Consider the following 20,463-nt stretch of genomic DNA (forward strand, 5'->3'; position numbering starts at 1 on the left):
ACCTTTTTTAATCCTGAGGACACAGCTCTCTTCTCTTCCAGAGGGACGTGTCTCTTGGATTTGCAGGTCTGAAGAAGAGAATTTGTAGATATCATCCTCCTGTTCTAAATCAAGTTCATCATCCGTTACAACTGCTCACTGTAACTATCTGCATAGCACCAAGGGAAATACTACGGAAAGAGAAAATAAAGCAGAAGAAGAGCATCTGCCCTGCATAAAGGAACAAGGAGAAATATCACCTCCACTCTAAACTTCAGAAGGATTAATACTGCTGCTTTTGGAGATCAATACCTCATGTGAGCTGCCTCCTAATCTATGGAAAGAAAAAGTACATATACATCGAATATTCAACATCATCCCCCTGCTTAATCGTCCTTGATGGTTTCCTGATGTATTCAAAATGAAATCCAAATCCTTACCCTAAAAACAAGGCTCTGCAGGACCTGGTCTTTGCTCTTTTCTACCTTAGTCACTGCTTTCTGACACTGATTTCTTCTGATTCTCACATACCCCAAGCTCTTCCTACCCCAGGGAATTTGTGCCTGTCACCAGTGCTGGAACTGCTCTCTCCCACTGTGTGGCTCTGTGTGTCAGCTGCCCCACCCCTGGCTCGACTCTGAATCTCATTTGATACTTTCAAAGCACATACAACTAGTAATCGTCTTCTCTGTTCCCTGGTTTTAGATCCATCTTCTGTACAAGGATGTAAGTGCTACAAGGGAAAAGTTGTGTGTGTTGTTCACTATTATGTTCTGGCAGAAGGAGAAATTCAATTAATATGTGCTGAGTTTATCCAGGGTCCTTGAGAACACCCTTGCACCCGATACAACCTGCTCCACTCAGGGAGAGCAGTAAAGATACACTTTCTAGTGCCTTTTTTTAGTCTTTTGATAACCTAAGGGGACAAAATACACAAAATAAAACATAGAGGAGATCAAAGAAGAAAATCAATCCCAAAATCCTCAACCTTAAATCTTCTGAGGGTTAAAACAATGCCAGCATCTTTCCATCCCTCGTATTTTACACAATGGTATTTTGATAAACTAAATGAAATCAATAGACCTTCTTAAAATGAATTTCAATGAGGTACTGCACACAGGAAACTGAGGAGACTTCTTTAAAATTAAGATGGCAAAATAAACCAGACTGCTTCTAGATGTAAGTGTTAGGACTGTGATATTCAACTAGATACTCAGAATTTCCTAAAAACAGGAAATGATGGAGGAGCAGGATTCCTTGGACAGTACCTGTCACAGCAAAACTGCTGGCAACTCAAGGCCCATGCATAGGTGCCTACCTGAATCAATTCCAGCACTTCCTTCCAATGAAATGCTGCTTAGTCATTAAAAACATGGTGTGTGTGTGTGTGTGTGTTCGCGCGCGCGCGCGCGCGTATTGTGTGTGAACCAAGGTAATACCACTATGTGAAAATTGCAAGGCCCAGAATACCATGTTTCCTTTTGTGCAATAAAAGGAATATGAATGTATCATATCTGTCTAAATGTACAAAAATAAAAAAATGGTAAAGGGTAACCTTTATTTAATGACTACCTACCAGGGAGGAAGAAAGAGAAGTGAGATTTATCTGAATAAACCTTGTTTTGTAGTTTTGTTAACGTTAGAAACAGAGATGTTTATATATTCAAAAAATAGAATGAAATAGAAAAATTCCTTAAAACTAAAAAAAAAGAGAGACTGACCCTCAACTCTCATGTTGGTGACACATCTACAAATGATGTCTGAACAGTATACCTGCTACCCCAGAAGAGCATATTCTATTGATAAAGCTGCAAAGAAAAAAAACTTAATTCAGCAGCTTAACTCATGTTTTTGCAGAGCAGGATAATGAAAAGTAATTTATGATATCGTCGTTAGGAACCAATATTCAAAGAAAGAAAAATAAGACATAAACACAAAAATCTAAGTTAAAAAAGAATCCTGTAACATAAAAGTTAATATAGTAAATCTAAGTTTAAATTCTTCTTATTTTTTTTCTTTAAAGCTGTCACTAAAATGGTCTGGAAGGAGTTGGTACAGGCAGCAAGGAGCACACCCACAGCCCCTTCCCTCTTCCCACCAAGAGGCAAAGGGATCCTGGTGAATAGCTGGTTCACCACTATAGGCACCACTTACAAAACAAGCTTGGAACATCTTGTCATGACAGAAAGCCTCAGAACATCAAAGGGAGTAAGAAATGCAATCGACAGAAACACATTAAATATGCAAAACTGAACAGGCAGGGAGAAAGAGGAGGCAGAGAGCGGAGGGGAGAACCGGGTGCTGGACAAAATGGAAGCAACAAAGGCACCAAGAGCAAACTCTGGCAATTGAGAGGGAAAGAATACAGCACCTGCTGCTCCATGAACTTTCTCCCAAACCACCAAACAACCTAGCTAGTGAATATGGACTCCAGTAAGCACCTGATGCAGGCAGGACGGGCACAGGTGAAAACAAGCTGCCAAGTCAGGCAGTCATCACCTGAAGCCACAAAGCAATCTCAGCATGACTCAAAAAAAATGGAGCAAACAGAACAGGTGTCTCCTGTGGAGCTGCTGCGGGGCCAGCTCACTGCCATAGGCTGTGTAGAACCTGAGGGGGCCTCTTGAGGAACTGAGGACAGCACTGCCAGGAAGCCAGCAGAACACTAGCGAGAGGTTAACTACCCTTCAGGTCAGCTGCCCCATTTTTGGCAACAAGGTATGAAGGAATAGAAATCTAGATGAAAGAGGCGGAAACTCTCAGATGTAACAGGAGACCCTTCTTGGGAATCTGCTGTACATAAACCAGCAGCTGAAAGAAGAGGAAATGTGACTAGAGACATGGTGTCAGATGTCACAGGGCATGGCTAACTACGGGAGAAGCCACTGCATTATGTAAGCCAAGTCTACAGTCTGGAAGGTACACCCTCAAGTGTCCAGGAGTGAGAGAACGTGATGTCTTGAGATGCACCTGAAAACAATTCAGTAAAGAAAGAGACAAAAGGGAAAGCAGCAAAGGGCAGATCCAGCATGTGTGGTAAACTCGTCCTAATCACTGATTCTATGTGATAAACAGATGAGTACAGTATTCTACCTATGTGTGCTGTCAAAGTTTCTCATGATTTAAAAAAAATAAAAATAAAAAACACCCAACAGTTAACAACTGAGAAGACCTTCTTCTGTTCCTCTTCAACAGCAGCATGCACACCACAGAGGTAAAACTGGGAACTAGACAAATGCACTCCCCAGAGGCCCCATCTCCCCAGTCTCGCCCGAGCACCGGCGGACACGCTGCAGGGTCTCTGGAGAGCAAGGGAAGGCAGTGGCTTGTGGCAGAGACAGCTGAGGACCGAGGAATGAGGGGTGCTGGGCTCCTCCCTGACAAGCCTTCCCACATGTGCAGGCCTTCATCCAAGGTAGCCTCGGGCAAGCTCCCGCAGAACTCCTATTGAGGAGGAATTGGGCAGCGCCACAAAGCCTCACTGCATGGCAAGGTGGGGGTAGGAGAGGTAATCTACACTGTTTAGGAAAAAAGAAATAATAATAAATAAAAATATATTCCAGCAAATGTGTCATGTGACCAAAGACCAAAAAGGCAAACAAATAACAAAAAGGCTCACCCCTGTGGGCCTTCCAGAGAGACACTGCCCAAATGAGCCACACAGGTAAAGGAGACGCAAATCCAGGGGTGGAGACAAGCTACAGAACCCCACAGGTAGCAAATGAACAACTCACTCCATGATTTCTCATTCAAGATTCACCCACATGCCTCATATTCAACATCCTACAAGAAAGGCAGTCAAATGGGTGCACACATGTGACCCCAGAGACCCAGGAAGCTGAGGCAGGAGGACCACAAGTTGTAGGCCAGCCTCAACAACTTAGTGAGACCCTGTCTCAGAATTAAAAAAAAAAAAAAAATAAGGCTAGGGATACAGCTTAGTGTTAAGAGTGTCCCCTAGGTTCTCAGTAGCACTCATACACAAACAAAAAAAAAAGTTGGTTCAGGTAACAAGCCCATACAGGCAAGACCACCTCTGTGACCTAAGGAAGAAGGCAGCCCCCCTGCCGTGGCCTGACTGCTAAGAGAAACATGCAGACTCCACACCTACAACCTCAGGGTATACCCAACCTACACCTCAGGAGGACTACTCCTAAAGTTATGGCGAGCCAAATTCAACATACAGTCTCATGCCTCATGCTCCACCTCCACAGAAGGTCTTCCCTCTCTCCCTGCCCCTGCCACCGGGAGGCTTGAGTCTGTGATGCCCAAAAAAGTCTGTGCCAGTGCTAACCTCTCAGCATAGGTAAAACCAATGGGCTAGCTAATAAGTAACTGATGCTAAGATACCAGGAGTAAACAATTAGTCTTAAATACCAGAAGAACAAATGCTCTGGGCTGGGGCATGGAAGGGACCACGGGAGCCAGGGATGCAGCACAGCTGGCTGAGAGATGGAACCTGCTCCTCTGGAGGGCTGCTCGGCCACATACTCCTACTTCTGGAGCCAGAAGTACCAAGCTGTGGTACTCAGGAGGCAGCGCCCAGGCTGAGCTGCAGGCTCTGTACTGGCAAGAGCCTACTGCAGCAGAACCTGCTCCAGTCACACCTCCCAGGGCAAAGATCTCAAACTGCAGCTCAAGTCTGTGGCAGAACTTGAAGGTAACAGCCTCTCTGCCTGGGAAAAGACTCAAGGTACTTGGCTGGGGAGGACTGAATGTAGACTCTGAAGTCATCTGTGTAACACCTTTATATCTTACACACCTGGCCAAAAAATAAAATTTTGTTGAGAAAAAAAAAAAGAGAGGTGGGAATCCCTAATTTTTTCTCAATACAATGAACCTGTGTGGTTGCAGCAGAGGGCACCAGTCTCCATAGGGCAGGTGCTAGTGAGGACAGTGCACAGAAGGGCAATGTCTGGCAGGCCCCTGGCACAGGGCAACTGACCACATCAGAGGAATGCCAACTATCCTCAGCATAGAGGCGGAGGCCAGTAAGCTGCAACCCATGTTCTAGAGAGCAGAGGCTGATCCAGACGACACTCAGTACAGGCTGGATATGACTCAAGACAGTATCTGGATTCAGCAGGAGAGGAAAACCCCGCTACAGCCCTAAGCAAGCACCAGTCACGGAGCTCACCACACTCACTGCACACACGTGCAGCAGCTCCTGCTGAGTAGACAGGATGACAGCTCACCAGTGCTATTCCACATGAGGCCATGACCTTGACACAGGACCACAGCAGAGTCCTGAAGCTGCTGCCATGGCTAGAGAGGAGGAACTACCTCCTACATTGTATTGAGAAAAAACTACAGCAACTACCATCACCATGCCAGATGGAGGAAGTGAGGCTTGCAGAAGGGCACACTGGGAGAAGAACACTGGCAGGGAGACGCAGGCCAACGACTGGCTGGCACCAGAGGCAGAGCACTGAGGTCTGATGGGGAGATGGATGCTTAGGGCATGGGGAGAGAAGACAGAGGTGGTTTTCCAAAGACTGGGGAACTGAATGATGCTTAGTCCAAAAGGTGGACTAGGGAGAAGGGGATTTAAAAATGATCCTGGCTTAGCCTTAGAACTTCAGGCAAACATATAACCTAACCTTCTTTTTTAATTATAAATTGAGATAATGCAGACATCCTGGCCTGTCATAAAAACATGTTTTAAATAGTATTAATAAGTCAAAATGCTAAGAAGCAAGCTTTGGACACTAAAAAGAGACAAAGAAATGCTGTATTTATTTCCTGTTTGAAAATAGTGATTTCATGTGTGCCATGCTGTGGCTGGTGAGACCAATATGTGATCCACAGTCTTTCACAAACCCCAATTTAGGAAATGAATGGCCTCCTCATGTAACAGCAATAAGAATAGCAAAAACCTGAACCCAGCTCTTCAATCCCTGTGGTGATGGGCCCAAAGGATACATTTGTTATTTTCTCTACTTGAGTGTATTTTTAAATTTCATTAAAAAAAAAAAAAAGTCTTTGCTCACAAGATTGCTGGAATAAAGGAATCTTAAGCCACAAGAACAATACACAACAGCATTCTAAATTACAGATCTGAATAAACTCTGCCAATGACACCAACAACCAACATCAATCCAATCACATCATAACAGGACGGCAGTCAGGCTAAAGGGAGGTCTGCTGGCCCTCTGTCCACAACCAGTGGAACTGCGCTTGACCACACCCCACCCTCCCCACTGAGGCAGCCACTGCCCTGATGGAATAACTATGCTCTAGTCTGACCTCTGTGATCCTGCTTTCCTTCCTTCTTGCTTCCCATTCCAGCTCAGTTTCTGCAGCCTCTCCCTGCTCCCTCCCTGTCTCCTCCACCACCTATGGCTGCACCCTGGCTCTGTCCTCAGCAGTAACTGTGCTGCCTACCAAACCCGTGCTAAGCAACCCATCTGGGGCCAGCTTGTGCTGCCCCGGGGTTCCACTGCCTGGCACTGGCTTCCTGTGCCCAGTCACACTTCTTCAGAGCCCCACAAGGACTCCAAGTCTGCCATCACTGTTCACTCTCCACTCCTCTGAGTCACTGTTCCAATTTTACTGAAACCCAACCCTTCACCTGTCTACACAGCACCAGGCAGCTGGACAGCACCAAGAATTACTTCATGCAAGATCACAATCTCCAGTGGACACTTGAACGCCTGTCCCCCCAATTATCTAGTCTTGAACGCACACACTTTCCCAGTATTTTACACTGCCACTTCATACTGCTGCTTTCTTCTTAAATCTCCTGTATTTCTCAGCCTCCCTCACCCTCCAGCTGAAAGGAACTCTAAGATAATTTATTAAGACAAAAGTAGGACTGTGTACCTGCTGCACCTCCACCTCCACTCCTGGGGGAACTCCTGGCTCCTCGGAGGGGCTGCCCTCCATGGCAACCAGGTCTGCACTTCCTCAGTCTGTTCAGAATCAAATCCTGCATCTAACTGTTTCCTCTCTGCCATTATCAAGTTCACCCTGTCTTGGATCCACTCTATACTAACACATTCTTGTTTCCCCCTTGAGATAAACTTCTCTGGATCCCTCAGCCCCACCCAGTTATCAGCCAAAACATCCGTTCCCCCTTCATAAAAAACTTCCTTGCAGAGCTCTATACCACTACGCTGCCCCTCAGCCCCCCTCAGACCAGTGAAAACAACCCTCTGCAGCCTGGGAGACCACGCATCTGTTGGAAACACCTTTCCTCACTCACCAAGCAGCCCTCTAGTCTTACTGCCACCCCTCATTTCCTCTTCCGCTGCCTCCAATTCTTCCAGGGGTATCAACCTGGGACCCCTTCTTTTCTGAGTCTATACCTTCTCTCCAGCAATCTCATCCAGTCACACAGCCCAACATACCATTGTGATGTTGGCTCCAAGTTTTACCTGCAGTCTTTTCTGCCCCACAGATATACCACTTCCAAACCAAACTCCCCTGGGATTGTCCTTCCTCACACTTCCCTATCTCAATAAGTGGCAATGACATCCACCTACATGGTCAACTTCAGTTCCTCTTGCCCCCAGGATATCTCGATGCTCTGACCAATCCTGGCCTTGTCACCTCTCCATTGCCTCCCAAGCCCAGCCTGACTGAGCACAGCCCCTCCTCCCAGACTCCACCAAGAGCTTGCAAGTCACAGCTCTCTGCTTTCAGTCTTGCTCCTCCAAAACTGGCCTCTACTGGCAATCATCCTAATCTTTTTTTTTTTTTTAAGTTGTAGATGGACACAATATTTTTATTTATTTTTTTAATGTGGTGCTAAGGATCGAACCCAGTGCCTCATGCATGCGAATCAGGCGCTCTACCACTGAGCTATAAACCCAGCCTCACCTTAATCTTTTAAAGCATTAATAAGATAACTTCACTACCCTTGGCTTAAAGCCTCCCGTAGCTCTTTAAGGTACGCTCCTTTTTGCTGCTTACCAACTGGACACACCTGACCTCTGCCCCTCCCAGCCGTACCTCCACACTAGCACACACTGTGCCTCCTTTCCTGTCTTCTCCCTTGGTCCCATCTGCCCTTCCTCTCCCTGTTCCATGACGAGCAGGAAAATGGCACACATGGCATTAGGGGGTTTGTAAAATGCCTTCAACTCTCTCTCCCAGGTAGTTAGTTCAGGCAACAAACATCTACTCAGTGATGAGTTTGTACCAAGCACCACCTGGCTTCCTCCCATGGACATCCAGAGCAAGATGGGGAGACAGAGACCCATCAAAGGGATCCACACAGAGGTGTGAACCTGAAACTACACTAAGTGCTTCAAAACAGCCTGGACAGTTCTGTGGGCTCACCTAAGATGGAGGCTGACCTGCCTAGAAGGCCAGGAGGCCACCAGAAGGAAGGGGAGCTGGGCTCAATCTGGAGGTGGACTTTGATGGCTAGTTGTTGCCTGTTTTAAAGTCTGATAACATCAGGTTTGCATTTTTCATAGAAAACTGTAAAGTACAGAATTGATGGGTGGGAAGCAAGAGGGAATTGGAACTGCCTTAAGGTCTGGGTTAGAATGATGGTCTAAGTGGTGGTGACAGTGAAAGAAAAGCTCATTAGGCTCAGTGGCATAATCTTCTCCCTTACCCATTCTGCCAAGATCTTCTACTGGAATCGCTGAATGTTCATTAAGAAAGGAAAATACAGAAGATGAAGGCTTGGTGATTAAGATCATGATCTCAATTTTAGACATGCCCATCAAAAGTAGATGTGAAGGACAGCAACTGGATGAAAGGAACTGTCACTGAGATAAGATGCCAAGATTTCATCAAGTAACATTTACAAAGTACCAGAAGCCAGGGGAGGAATGAGATGGTCCAGGAAGGAGATCCTGGATGAGAAGTGAAGAGGAAGACCCTGGGACTTCACCTACCAAAACCCAACACCTAATGACCAAGTCTGAAGAAGTAGTACTGCCTGATCCTACTTAATAACTTTCCAACACGGGCAAAATGAACGGACACTGTTAGGAAGCAGCGAGAGCAGGGGGAGAGGGGTCCTGGTCATGCTCATATCACAGCTGGAAGAACTTACCTAGCCCCGTGACCTGTGAACTTGTATAGTGTACCTCAAGAAGAGTTCAAGAAAGGAAACGATGGGAAGAACTCCATTGAGAGGGAAGACTGAAACTAGGGCAGACAAATCATGGACAGATGAATGGAGACAGGATCCAAAGCCCAAGGAGAGGGATGAGCGTCGTAGCAGAGGCAGGACAGCATAAAAGCCGGGAGCAGCCCCACAGGCTGCAGTGCAGCTGCCAGTGTTGACTGCCCTGAAGCAGGAAGCAAGGTTGTCTGCAGGGGACAAAGCAAGCAAGGACCTGAGGAGCATTAGGTGGCTTAAGATGGCTGTGTACAAAGCAGTGTGACCAGAGAGACATGGTGACCTGCCAGCAGCACTGAGGGTGGGCACAGGCCTGTCCCAGTGCTTAGTCACCCATGCTGCATGCTGAAATGAGGATGCTGCATGAGGAACGGCTGACTCTGAAGGACAGAGATTCTCCAAGATGCCATCCACCTGGAAGAAACTCCTGCCTACACCAATCCGGTCTTCACATGCTGACAGAGAAAATCATAAGACTGCCATAGTTTTCAAGGTAGTGTCTCCAGCTGGGCTTTCCACACAGCCGAGAATGCTTGTGTGGCCCCAACCCATCCTCTCTACGTGCAACCTCTCTCTGACGTGGAGCCAGATCCCTCCATACTACCAGAGAGCAACACTGTGTGATTCCAGTCCTTCTTCCCTCCTTTCAGGAACAGAAGTAGTATCCACAATCCTGTTTCAGGTCCATGCCAACACCACTCCTCTCCAGATCTCAGGACTGAGCTCTCCTTTTTCTATCAGGAATACATTTACCATAAAATCAGAATGCTGGCATAAAAACAAACAAAAAACTCAAGTCCTTTGAACAACTAAACTTTCATAAATATCAAGTGAAAATTGCCTCTGATTATTGAGACAACCAAACCTGGTAGACTTTCTTCAGTGTTCTGGCTTCAGGATGCCTAGGAAGCACTGGCTGTGGATATTGCCACTCCAGTAGCAGGCTGTGTGACATGTCAGTTGCATCTATTTCAACAAAGATCACATTAACTTCCTATCCAGAATCAGAACTATCAAAATGTATGGTATACAAATTTGCCATCCAAAGTGATAAGGGCACTTTCTGGGAACAATAAAAATGAAAATAGGGAAGAAGATGTTTCTGCCTCTACCCTCCACCAAAACCACCACCATATGCTGTGAGTTGACACAGTGAGTCGTCTTCCCACAAGTGAGAGCCAGCGATGATGCCATGGGGGTCAGGTGAGGCTCTCCACAGGCACTAGGCCAGTAACTGGGAACTACAAAGACTCACACTGACTTCTAGGTCCCTCAACTAACCGGAAGGGTTCTAGAGGAAGTTCCTATAGTCCCAGCTCCCAAGACAAGTTGATGAGCGGCTGATACTGGTGATATACCCAGTGAAGCTGGCCCACCAAATTCTGGACCTAGAAGAGAGCTGTTACTGATGCCAGTCATAGGAGCTGACCTCTCAGACACAGGATCACAATGGCATGTACTACAAACATGTTGGACAATGGGCACGGCTCCACAGAATCTGATGATCGAAAGATTAGATGTGGCCTGCGCACTTACCATAGTTTACTATGGAGGAGGGGAAAGTGACAGTCCCAACGTTGTGAGTGGGCCTCTGACAGGCACACCCCTGAGGATACAGATTGTTATGGTTGGGATACGAGGTGTCCCCCAGTAAGCTCATATGATAGACAATGCAGAATGTTCACAGGTGGGCTGGGATGTAGCTCAGGGGTAAAGTGCTTGCCCTGCACACTCAAAGCCCTGGGTCTGAAAGCCAGTTCCAAAAAAGGAAAAACAAGCAGGCCCTGTCTCAGTTGTATAGGAGTGAGCTACGGTCCCCTCTTGGCCAGGCACTGCTATCTAACTGGCCCCAGTAGAAATTACCATGCATGACAAAGCTCGGACTGGCCCACTCTACCTGCTGTCCTCTGACTGCATATCTTGTCTTTTTATTCTATGAAGGAGTCTGTTCCCATCACAAGCAAAGTCATAATTTGGTAGAGCTGAGAGCTTCTTTCTTGAAGTTGCCAGGCTTTTCATGCATCCAGGCTACATTTAACCTTGTTCTTGAGAGCTCTTGATTCCCCAAATCATGGTTCTCTATGCACCTCCAGCTCCCTCCACTCCTGTGAAAAGCCACATCACATGCCAGGAAGCAGCAGTTTCTGCCAGCACTTTATGCTGCAGCACAAACATCTCAGCATTCAAATTCTAGCCCTCCTGTTACTAATTGTATGACTTCAAGCAAGTTATTTATCCTTAGGACTCAACCTCCTCCAACAAAAAAGGGAAATAATACCCACACCTTCATCTCTTTAGGATTCTGTGAAAAGGAAACAAGACAATGAACAAGCCTTTATTATAATGCCTACATACAATAACTAATATATAAATATATATATATATATTTAATTTCTTCAACTTGCCTGCCTAGTAAACACAGGGAACACACACCATTAACCAAAAGATGGCTTTAGGAGCCTGCAGTGAACAGCTCAGCCTCCAGCTTCTATTTCTTCCCTAACTGTGCTGTTTCCTGTTTAGATATATCTACCTGATATAATCAAAGGGCAAGAACTAAGCTCAACCAGTCTTTTTCTCTGAGTACTGTGAACTGGGAGAGAGCATCAAAGTGATATAAAAGAACTCTGTTTCTTTTATATCCAGGTATGAACAGTGGTGCACACCTGTAATCCCAGTGGCTCAGAAGGCTGAAGCAGGAGGATCGCAAGTTCAAAGCCAGCCTCTGCAACTTATCAAGGCCCTGTCTCAAAATAAAAAATAAAAGGGGCTGAGGATATGGCTCAGTGGTTGAGTACCTTGGAGTTCAATCCTCCATACAAAAAAAAAGTCACACGTTCTAGCAATGGCCCTAGGACAGATGCCCAAGCAATTCCCACTAGGACAACCCTCCATAGTTACTGGGTTTTTCTACCTTCCTTTCTGTTCTATAATTCCTTGGAGTGACTAAGGTTAATATTCACATTATGTAGCCATAGCACGCAGAAAAGGAAAAGTGGCTCTGGAAATAATTTCAGAAAGAGATCCACAGAACAGCCCTGTCAGCCTCATTGATAGTTTATCAGAATTGCAAAAATCTATGGCCTGTATCTTCCAAATCAGAAACTGCAAGGATCACCAGGGGATTCTTTTTCATTTTTATTTTTTTTTGGGGGGTGGGTCCTGGGGAATAACCTCAGGGGCACTCAACCATTGAGCCACATCCCCAGCCCTTTTTAGTTTTATTTAAAGACAGGGTCTCACCATGCTGCTTAGTGCCTCGCTATTGCTAAGGCTGACTTTGAATTCACGATACTCCTACCTCAGCCTCCTGAGCCATTGGGATTACAGGCATGGCCACGGCGCCCAGACCACCAGGAAATTCTAACCAGTCTACTATACTGTCAAGTCTGGGAAGCACTAACCCAGAGGGTAAATGTGGTTCCCAGCAAGTGTCTCGACATCCCATACTTAATGTGAAAAGGTAATTTGTGAACCACTTAAAAAAAGAAAAGAAACTTGTCCTTTGGCTCCACCAGCAAAGGATGGGACCTGACAGCACAATGCTAAGCACAGTGCCCACTGCTGCCCTCACCTCAGACTATAGGCTTTCTGTCTGTAAGATGGGGCAGGAACACTTTCCTCAAACTGTGGTTCTCACTGCCCCAGCTCTGCCTGGCAAAGCTGTTCCTAATAGAGCTGCTCCTCACTATCCCACCATCCCTTCAGAAAGTCCCAGTCTAAAATACATACAAGGAACGAGCTTGGGGGAGCTCAGGTCACTTGACCCCTGCTCAGCTGTGCCTTCCAGTGAGCTCACTGCATGCAGCAGCCCCGTCCCTCACTCATCAGCACCATGGCTCGCTAAGCATCCTGTGAAGATGCTGGTAGCCTGGAAGATACCCATCCACTGCCCCAGGAAGGCTCACGTCCCCCCAAAGCCTTGCCCAGTTCCCAAACTCTTCCTAGCACTCCACTCCTGAAGATGCCAGGGTTGCTCTTCCTCATGTGAGGTCTTCTGCAAGTGCCCTGGGCCCATCACCAACAAAGTTCACAGTGAGCCCCACCCTGAGTCCCAGGCCTCTCACCTGGCTCTTGAAGAAACTCTGGAGAAGAGCCTGCCTGGTGTTCCAAGTCCACTCCATGGCTGCTAAGGCCTGTAGCTACTGTTCCCCCACCTCACACTCCAGCCTACAGCTCCTGGGAAGGTCTGCTGGCCAGGATGCTTTTCTCAGTGTGCAGTCTTGGCCTCCTTCATCCTCCCTAGGGAAGCTAAAGGCAGTAGGAGAAAGGGGGTGCCAATCATCGTAGCCCGGCCCTAGGACAAAGTTCAAGCTTCTATCCTCCAAAGGCCTGCACCTCTCAGCTACCTTGGCACTCCACTGTGCATTCTGAATATGGGAATCGGCCCCTCACCCGGTGCCCATGGAGTGGCTAGCATGCCCAGAGTGTGTCATTAATAATTAATCACTGCCTCCAATCTAACAGGAGAAACTTCCCCAAGTTTGTTTTTTTAAAAAAAAAAAAAAAAAAAAAAGTTTTTGTGTTTGTAGGTGGACAGAATGCCTTTATTTTGTTTATTTTTATGTGGTGCTGAGGATCGAACCCAATGCCTCACGCATGCTTGGCAAGCGCTCTGCCACTGAGCTACAGCTCCAGCCCTCCCCAGGGTTTTCTAATCAACTTTTTAGATGTGTCAAAAGTGTTTATGACTCCAATCAGGATTTTCCATCTAAAACTTTAAGCTCAATCAGAATCTACTCTTCTCCTTTTTGGAATAAGGTCAGACTTCCTAAAACATTTGCTCGTTTACTGACAGAAGAGGATTTTATTTCACTTTTGCTGCCTCCTTGTCTGTCTCTAGCACCAGTTGATCAGAAAAGACTGTGGCAATCCAGTGTGACTCCTGAGCGCTAGAAGGGGGTCCAACAACAATGATCCTTCAGCCTCCCTGTAGCCCACTTTCCCCATCCATCTCATGCATGGGCCCCTCACCTGCCCCTCTTTTTTCTCCTCCCTTACTGCTGCTCATGTTTCTTTACACCTTACAAACCTCAAGTCCAAGAGCCTCTGGTTTCTCTCACAGAAGACCCAGTTCAACTGGGCCCTGAGTTTTAAGAGGTATAGGGAAGAGAAGCTCTCATTTTGTCCTAGGGAAAACTGCTCTTCACATGACTCAGTTCAATGACTCCCAATGGAGAAAAGACAAAAGAAGCTGTGTCTGATTTAACTAGAAATTACCAGAGACTGTAAAATTCAGTTCACAGAAGAGCAACAAAAATTATCAAGGGAACGATGCCAAGTTTTCTTCTGAGTCTGAGAAGGAAGACACTGGCAGATACTCCATTGCCTCCTTCAGCAAAGTCCTCTCACAGGAATAACCTACAGAATGACCCAGCTGGGTGCAGGTCTTGTCTTGGTGCTGCCACTTGCTGTGTATCTGTGGCTGATCCCAGTCAGATCTGCACCCGTAGGGACAGCCCCATCTCAGTACTTTGCTGGGATGATTAGAAAAGCTAATGCATGTGAAAGCACCTACTCACAAGGCCCAGAGCATGGCTCAGCTAAATAAATATTTGTTTCCTGTATTTTAATTAGCACATGACATGTTCTTTCATCTGCCAAGAATGTCATTTCATAGGCAGAGGCTCCTGAGGACCTGATGATCTAATCTGGTGATGAGGGCTCCTCCTTTGCTCAAAGCCAGAAGCTGCGCTGATGCTGCGCGTCTGTCTCCTGCTCCTCCCTGCTTCCGCCCACCAGTTTATCCTTCTTGGCCCTCTATGCACAGGTGGTTTTTACAAGTCTGACTTCAGTGAGACTGTGAGGACACAGTTTGCACTCCACTACTTTTTTTCTTGCTCTTCAACACCACATTCAAACCCCTGAATAATGGGGCAGGATGATTTCCTTCAGGGATGGCCCCCATTGGAGCATTGTGTATGGCCTCAGCTTATCTCATCTACCTAGTAAATGTGTAACATTCATAAGCAGTAAGAATCCCAACGTGTGTGGGGAGAATACTGAACTTGCAGGCAAAAGGCCTAAGTTCAAATTCTCGGTCAAATACTCAGTAGCTATGTGACCACTGGCAGTAATTTATTCCCATCAGTCCCAGCTTAGTCAGCAACAACACAGGCAAGAAGGCTACTGTCCGTCATGCAGGGCAAACTCTTGCCCACCTCTCAAAGGAGGTAGTAATCACTTTACCCTCAGGAAGAACAACAAGATGGAGCAAATAAAAAAACTGAATTTTGGGGCTGGGCATATAGCTCAGTGGCAGAGCCTAAATGCTGCAAAGACCCGGGTTCTCTCATTAGCACTGGGGAAAAAAAAATCTTTTTAGGACACCCTAGGAGATCTAGATGAGGATCAGTGCACAATAAACAATGGAATGTTAGGAAATGCCCTCTTCTCTGCCACTTCTTAGCCTTTAGTTGAATCGAATCTACTCCATCTTGTCTTCTCAAGGGGCCAGTCTCTCATCCCTAGGCCAGCCAGGAACTAGGAGGGGAGGGACCAGGGAAGACAGTGCAGGAGGCCTAGGCCAGATCAGCTCCTGTGCACAGGGAAGGACTCCACCTGTCAAACCCTGGTCTTCCTGTCACTGCTATACCTTGAGCCAAAGGGGCAGGTCCAGGAGAAAAAAGAATAAGTTGTAAAGCTCAAGACCCCCAGGTTAGCTAAGTATACAAGAAACCAGACAGACTGACTGGGCCTTGGAGAAGAGACAGAAATGGCAAGTGGGTATGTAGAAGGACTATCCTCAGTGACGCTGGGAGCAGGAATTCCCCATCACAGTAGTGCCTAGATTTAAAGTTAAGGATGTGACATGCTGGCTGTATTTTACGCATTTTTCTTAATTGTGGTCAGAAACATAAATTTACCATCTTAACTATTTTTAAATATAGTTTATCCTGTAAAAGTGAGAGTCTAACCCCCTTCAAGAACAGCCTCACTTTTCTCCCTCTTCCCAGCTCCTGGCAGCCCCCATTCTTCCTTATCTCTATAAATCTGACTACCCTAGGGACTTCAGAGTCTGGCTCTGAAGTAAGTTGTACCATCTAGTAAATGAACATGAGCATGAACAAGGGTGGTCACCATGCGGACCAGGCTCATTCAGGAGGCATGAGGTGCAAAAGCAGGCGACTTCCTCCAGCCAAGGAGTCATAGAAAGCAAAAATACTGACACTGAATGGGCCTTGGTGATCACAACTCAAGACTGGCATGCACAGATGTGTTGCCACCCTATTCTCCCGAAGGGGTTGGGGGAATGGTTACAACATATTGTACAGAACTTCAACATCCAGGCTTCGTGCATAGTACTGAACTAAAATTGCAAGACGTGAACACTTTACTAGTAATTAGCTGGGCCCATGAATCCAATTCCCAGTGCAGCACTCCTGTGCTAAGCAAATTCATGTGGAAAACCGTTTTTCCTATGTTAGATGCAACCTTGAGCTTGAGACCAATATATATAACTGGCACGAAGAGGAATTCATAAAATTCTAGACCTGAACCTTCAGTCTTAACACCTGGAATAAAGCCTAGGCCAAGAGTTCCCAAGTCAGGACAGGAAGAGCCAGAAAGTAAAAGAGACAGAGAACATTATGCCAGGCCACACTTGCTCCCATCTTCCAAACAAGGCATCACCTGAAAACCCATCCAGGACACCTGAACAGAGAGGGCAGACCAGACTTTCCCTTCAGGAGCAGACTATGCCTTACCACTCAGTCACACAAGCCAGGAGAGAGGGAAGACAACACACATCCATGTGGATTTAACCTTCCAACTTGGCACCGTTGGTCCCACTAAGACAGAGGCCACAGAAATGTCCTTTACCTCACTGAGTCAATTCTCACCGGTAGAGAGTGAAGTCAGGGAAGGGAGACATCAAGGGCCTAAGAAACCCACCTCTGGCAGTGGAAGAATAGAGGACAAACGGCATGCTCCCACCGAAGGCAGACGGTTTGGGAGAGACAGTTTTCCCTTTCTCAAGTTTTCTAGCTGGGCCTGGAAAGAGTATTCAACTATGCATTCTGCATCTCAGCAAGATCAGATGAACAAGCCTGTCCCACATTAGATACAAGTTGTCTTCTTGAGTCAAAGGGGATGAGGATCATTAAAAAAAGGATCGCAGATCCAGAAGCTCAAAAGAAAACAGGAAAAAAAGATACTTGTGCTGGGTACATGACAGTTCTCAGAATCGAGCTCATATAGGGGCTGATGTACCACCACATTCCCCAGGTGAGATGGTTTTCGGGAACCCATATTTAGAAAAGGCCACTGTTCAAGCTTTGGGAAAAACACCAGAAATTTATGGAGCAACAAACATCTTTTAAAAAACATTTTGCTATCTCAGTAAAGAGAGAAACAAGGAAATAGGAGATGGCATAAGATCTAGAAAGCAAGGAAAGCATCCAAGATAACAAAGGAAAATGGGGCAAAGCTTAGTAACTAATGGTTTGTGTGAAAAGAAGAAAATGAAGTTCTGGACAAAGAAGCAGGGCAACAGTGCTTCTGCCATCCTTGGAATGAAAGTCAAATGAAGGGAAGTTAAGGAAAAGCATGAGGTCTGGGAGTTTCCTCCTCCCTAACCTGAGAGCACTGCTAAAAATTAAGGAGATGGTGGGGAGGGCTAAGGAGAAAGAAAAAACCCAAGGACAATCAGCTTTAGTTCAAAACGTGTGAAGGGGATTCTCCATCTCAGACAAATGGTGAAATAAGGGGAAACTTACCACAGTGACAGGAATCAGAACCCTCAAGACATTCCAGAAGAGGAGGCAGAGGCAGGGCCCACAGTGGATGCAGGGTGCAAGAGCAGGCGACTTCCTCCAGCCTGAGGATCCTGCTGGATGGGAGAGATGCAGAGAAAAAAAGCAGGTGTACATTATGGAGAGTTTGGGATCCCAAGGTATTTTGAAGAACTGGCCATTACGAACAGTCTATTCACTCACAAGACAGGACAGAACCATTTACAATTGGGGTTTATATAAATGTATAGGATTCAAAGGATAGAAAACCAAAGAAGGGATGCAAACATCTGAGAAATCATGGAAAGGGAAATCCAGGCAGTCCGTGCAACTTTCAAAATATAGGAATCCTAGTATCACAATGAGCCTCCTGATGGGAATTTTATTCAAACCAAGATGTAGGTTGGTGGGTATTGGATGTCTGACTCCGACTGGCTTAGAGTCCCAGGGAGCAAAAAGTCAGCAGTGTTTTGTCACTGACTCTACAGGCAAGAGGAGCACTAAAGGAGACAAAAGAGACAGAATGGGTTCACAGGCAGGCCTGACCATCCTTGCTGTGTGACTTTCACCTAAAAGGTCAAAATGGAATTAACAGAGATCACAAAGGCATCAAATCTTTTAAGGTAGTTGAAGGATTAAATAAATGAATGCATCAGTACTTAAACAGTGCTACCAGCCCTGGGGTTGTGGCTCAGCAGTGGCGCGCTCACCTAGCATGTGCAAGGCCCTGGGTTCGATTCTCAGTATCACATAAAAATAAATAAATAAAGGTATTATGTCCAACTATACCTAAAAAATAAATATTAAAAAAAAAAAACACAGTGCTACCAAATTTTAAGGGCTCAACATAGATGAGCTATCATTATCATTGCTTTATTTCATCCACTACCTCCTTCTCTGCCACATTCTATGACTCAGAGTTGTTTGGGTACAGATTTCAAAGTCTATTTTTAAAGTTTGGTAACTCAATTCTTCCTTGGGAGGTACAATATATTAAGGGACCTAGGTATCAAAACTGCTGCCATGTTTACATTTGGATAGGACATTTACTTGTTTCCCTAAATGCTGTAAATCTGGGAATGGTGCTGAATCACTGTATGCTATATATATAGCTTCCTGGAACTTTGGAGGACAGTAATACATAAAAGATCTGAGTCACAAGTTCAAGACTAGCCCAGGGAACTTAATGAGACCCTGTTTCAAAATAAAAAGGGCCAGGGATGTAGCTCAGTGACAGAGCACTCCTATATTCAATTCCCAGTACCACTAAAAAGAATAATAATAACTCTCCAACTTGCTAAAGATTATCTGAAGTTGCTAAATCATTTGCAGCAGAAATCACTAATATGAGAGGGTTTCAGACTACACTGAGCAGCCCTGCACAGTTAGAGAGTAAAGAGAAAGAAAATGGAAGAGTGAAAATGCTTTAAACATATTTATGGATCAGTGTTTCTTTGTGGGAACAAAGGGTTATCTTAGAATAAAGCTATTAGTAGGATATATTTTAAAATGGCAAGAATACATGTGGAAGAATTTCAAATGGTTTTGATACTAGGCCAGGGTTTTTTCTCCTTACAGAGAATGCCAATTACGGTGCCTATGGGCATATAAACCCTACTAATGAGAACTGCCTCAGCTTTAAGGTAGACCTAGGCTAGCAGGGGCCATATGACAATTTATGAGACCAAGACTCAAGAGCTTAGCTAAGAACTACTATGTGCTCTGAACAATAATAAAAGCAAAACAAAATCAGACACTCTCTCTCTCTGAGGAATCTAAACAATCCTGAGAGAATGAGATGATCAGCTGTGAGATGAAGCTGAAAGGCTGTGATATACAAAAAGACTGAAGAGGTCACAAGAAATCACAGCACACCAAAGTCAAAAGGAAGGACAGCCCATCAGGAAAGAGAGGCTAAGGTAGAGAAAAATCATACAGAGTAGGAAAAAATGAGCCCAATGGTAGCAAGAGAAGCAAGACAAAGAAAAGAGATGCCACAGAGACCTACTGTCCCTGGAAGAGCCTGAGGCTGCCTCTGAACTGCCCTCTTTCCTGATGGCTTCCTAGTCCACATGCATCCTTACAACAAACCCCCCCCCCGGCTTTTTTAATTTTTTTTTTAGTTGTTGATGGACTTTTATCTATTTATTAATTTATATGTGGTGTTGAGAATCGAACCCAATGCCTCACCCAGGCTAGGCAAGTACTCTACCACTGAGCCACAACCTCAGCCCCAAATCCCTTTTTCTTAAAGCAATCTGAATGAATCCATTTCTTTCAACAACAACAAAGATTCTCTAACTACAACTGTTATTTCCACTCCCCCTTGGATGAAGGTTTCCCAGGAGACTCTCTGGCCCCACAAACAAGCAGGTTCCTAGCAAGTCCTCCCCTGCCAGACCAGCCTAGACATAGCCTAGGGTCTGCTTCCCAACAGGACAGGGATGTCTTATCCCCAGGCAATAGGCACAGTCCCCAGGGCCTATGAGCATCTCAAGACCTGATGCTGTAGACTTTAAAATGAAATTTACTGGACAGAAAATGCAAACAAAATTCGCAAAATCAAGAGTTAATAAATGTCAAATAAAGTTTAACTCATATAGTTCTACAGAAGCTAACTGTATAGGAAATGTGGGGGATTTTCTTAAGTTTAGTATGATATGGTAAAGG

The 20,463-nt window shown here is 45.6% G+C and overlaps 1 long non-coding RNA gene across 7 annotated transcripts in view; it reads right to left on the reverse strand.

Moving 5' to 3' along the window:
- Positions 1 to 20,463, reverse strand: part of LOC124093555 (uncharacterized) — a 34,474-nt gene that overhangs the window by 3,902 nt on the left and 10,109 nt on the right. For 5 of the 7 annotated variants that reach the window (XR_006851996.2, XR_006852000.1, XR_006851993.2 and 2 more), the window contains 2 exons: positions 17,779 to 17,891; positions 3 to 68 (listed from right to left, as the gene is read on the reverse strand). This is a non-coding gene — a long non-coding RNA (uncharacterized LOC124093555). The remainder of the gene's footprint in view (positions 1 to 2; positions 69 to 17,778; positions 17,892 to 20,463) is intronic. The other 2 variants (XR_006851994.2, XR_006851999.2) reach the window with 1 other exon arrangement.

This window comes from Marmota monax, unplaced genomic scaffold (assembly GCF_021218885.2).
Source record: "Marmota monax isolate L192 unplaced genomic scaffold, Marmota_monax_Labrador192_F-V1.1 WCK01_AAM20220418_F8-fsc00092, whole genome shotgun sequence".
Taxonomy (NCBI): domain Eukaryota; kingdom Metazoa; phylum Chordata; class Mammalia; order Rodentia; family Sciuridae; genus Marmota; species Marmota monax.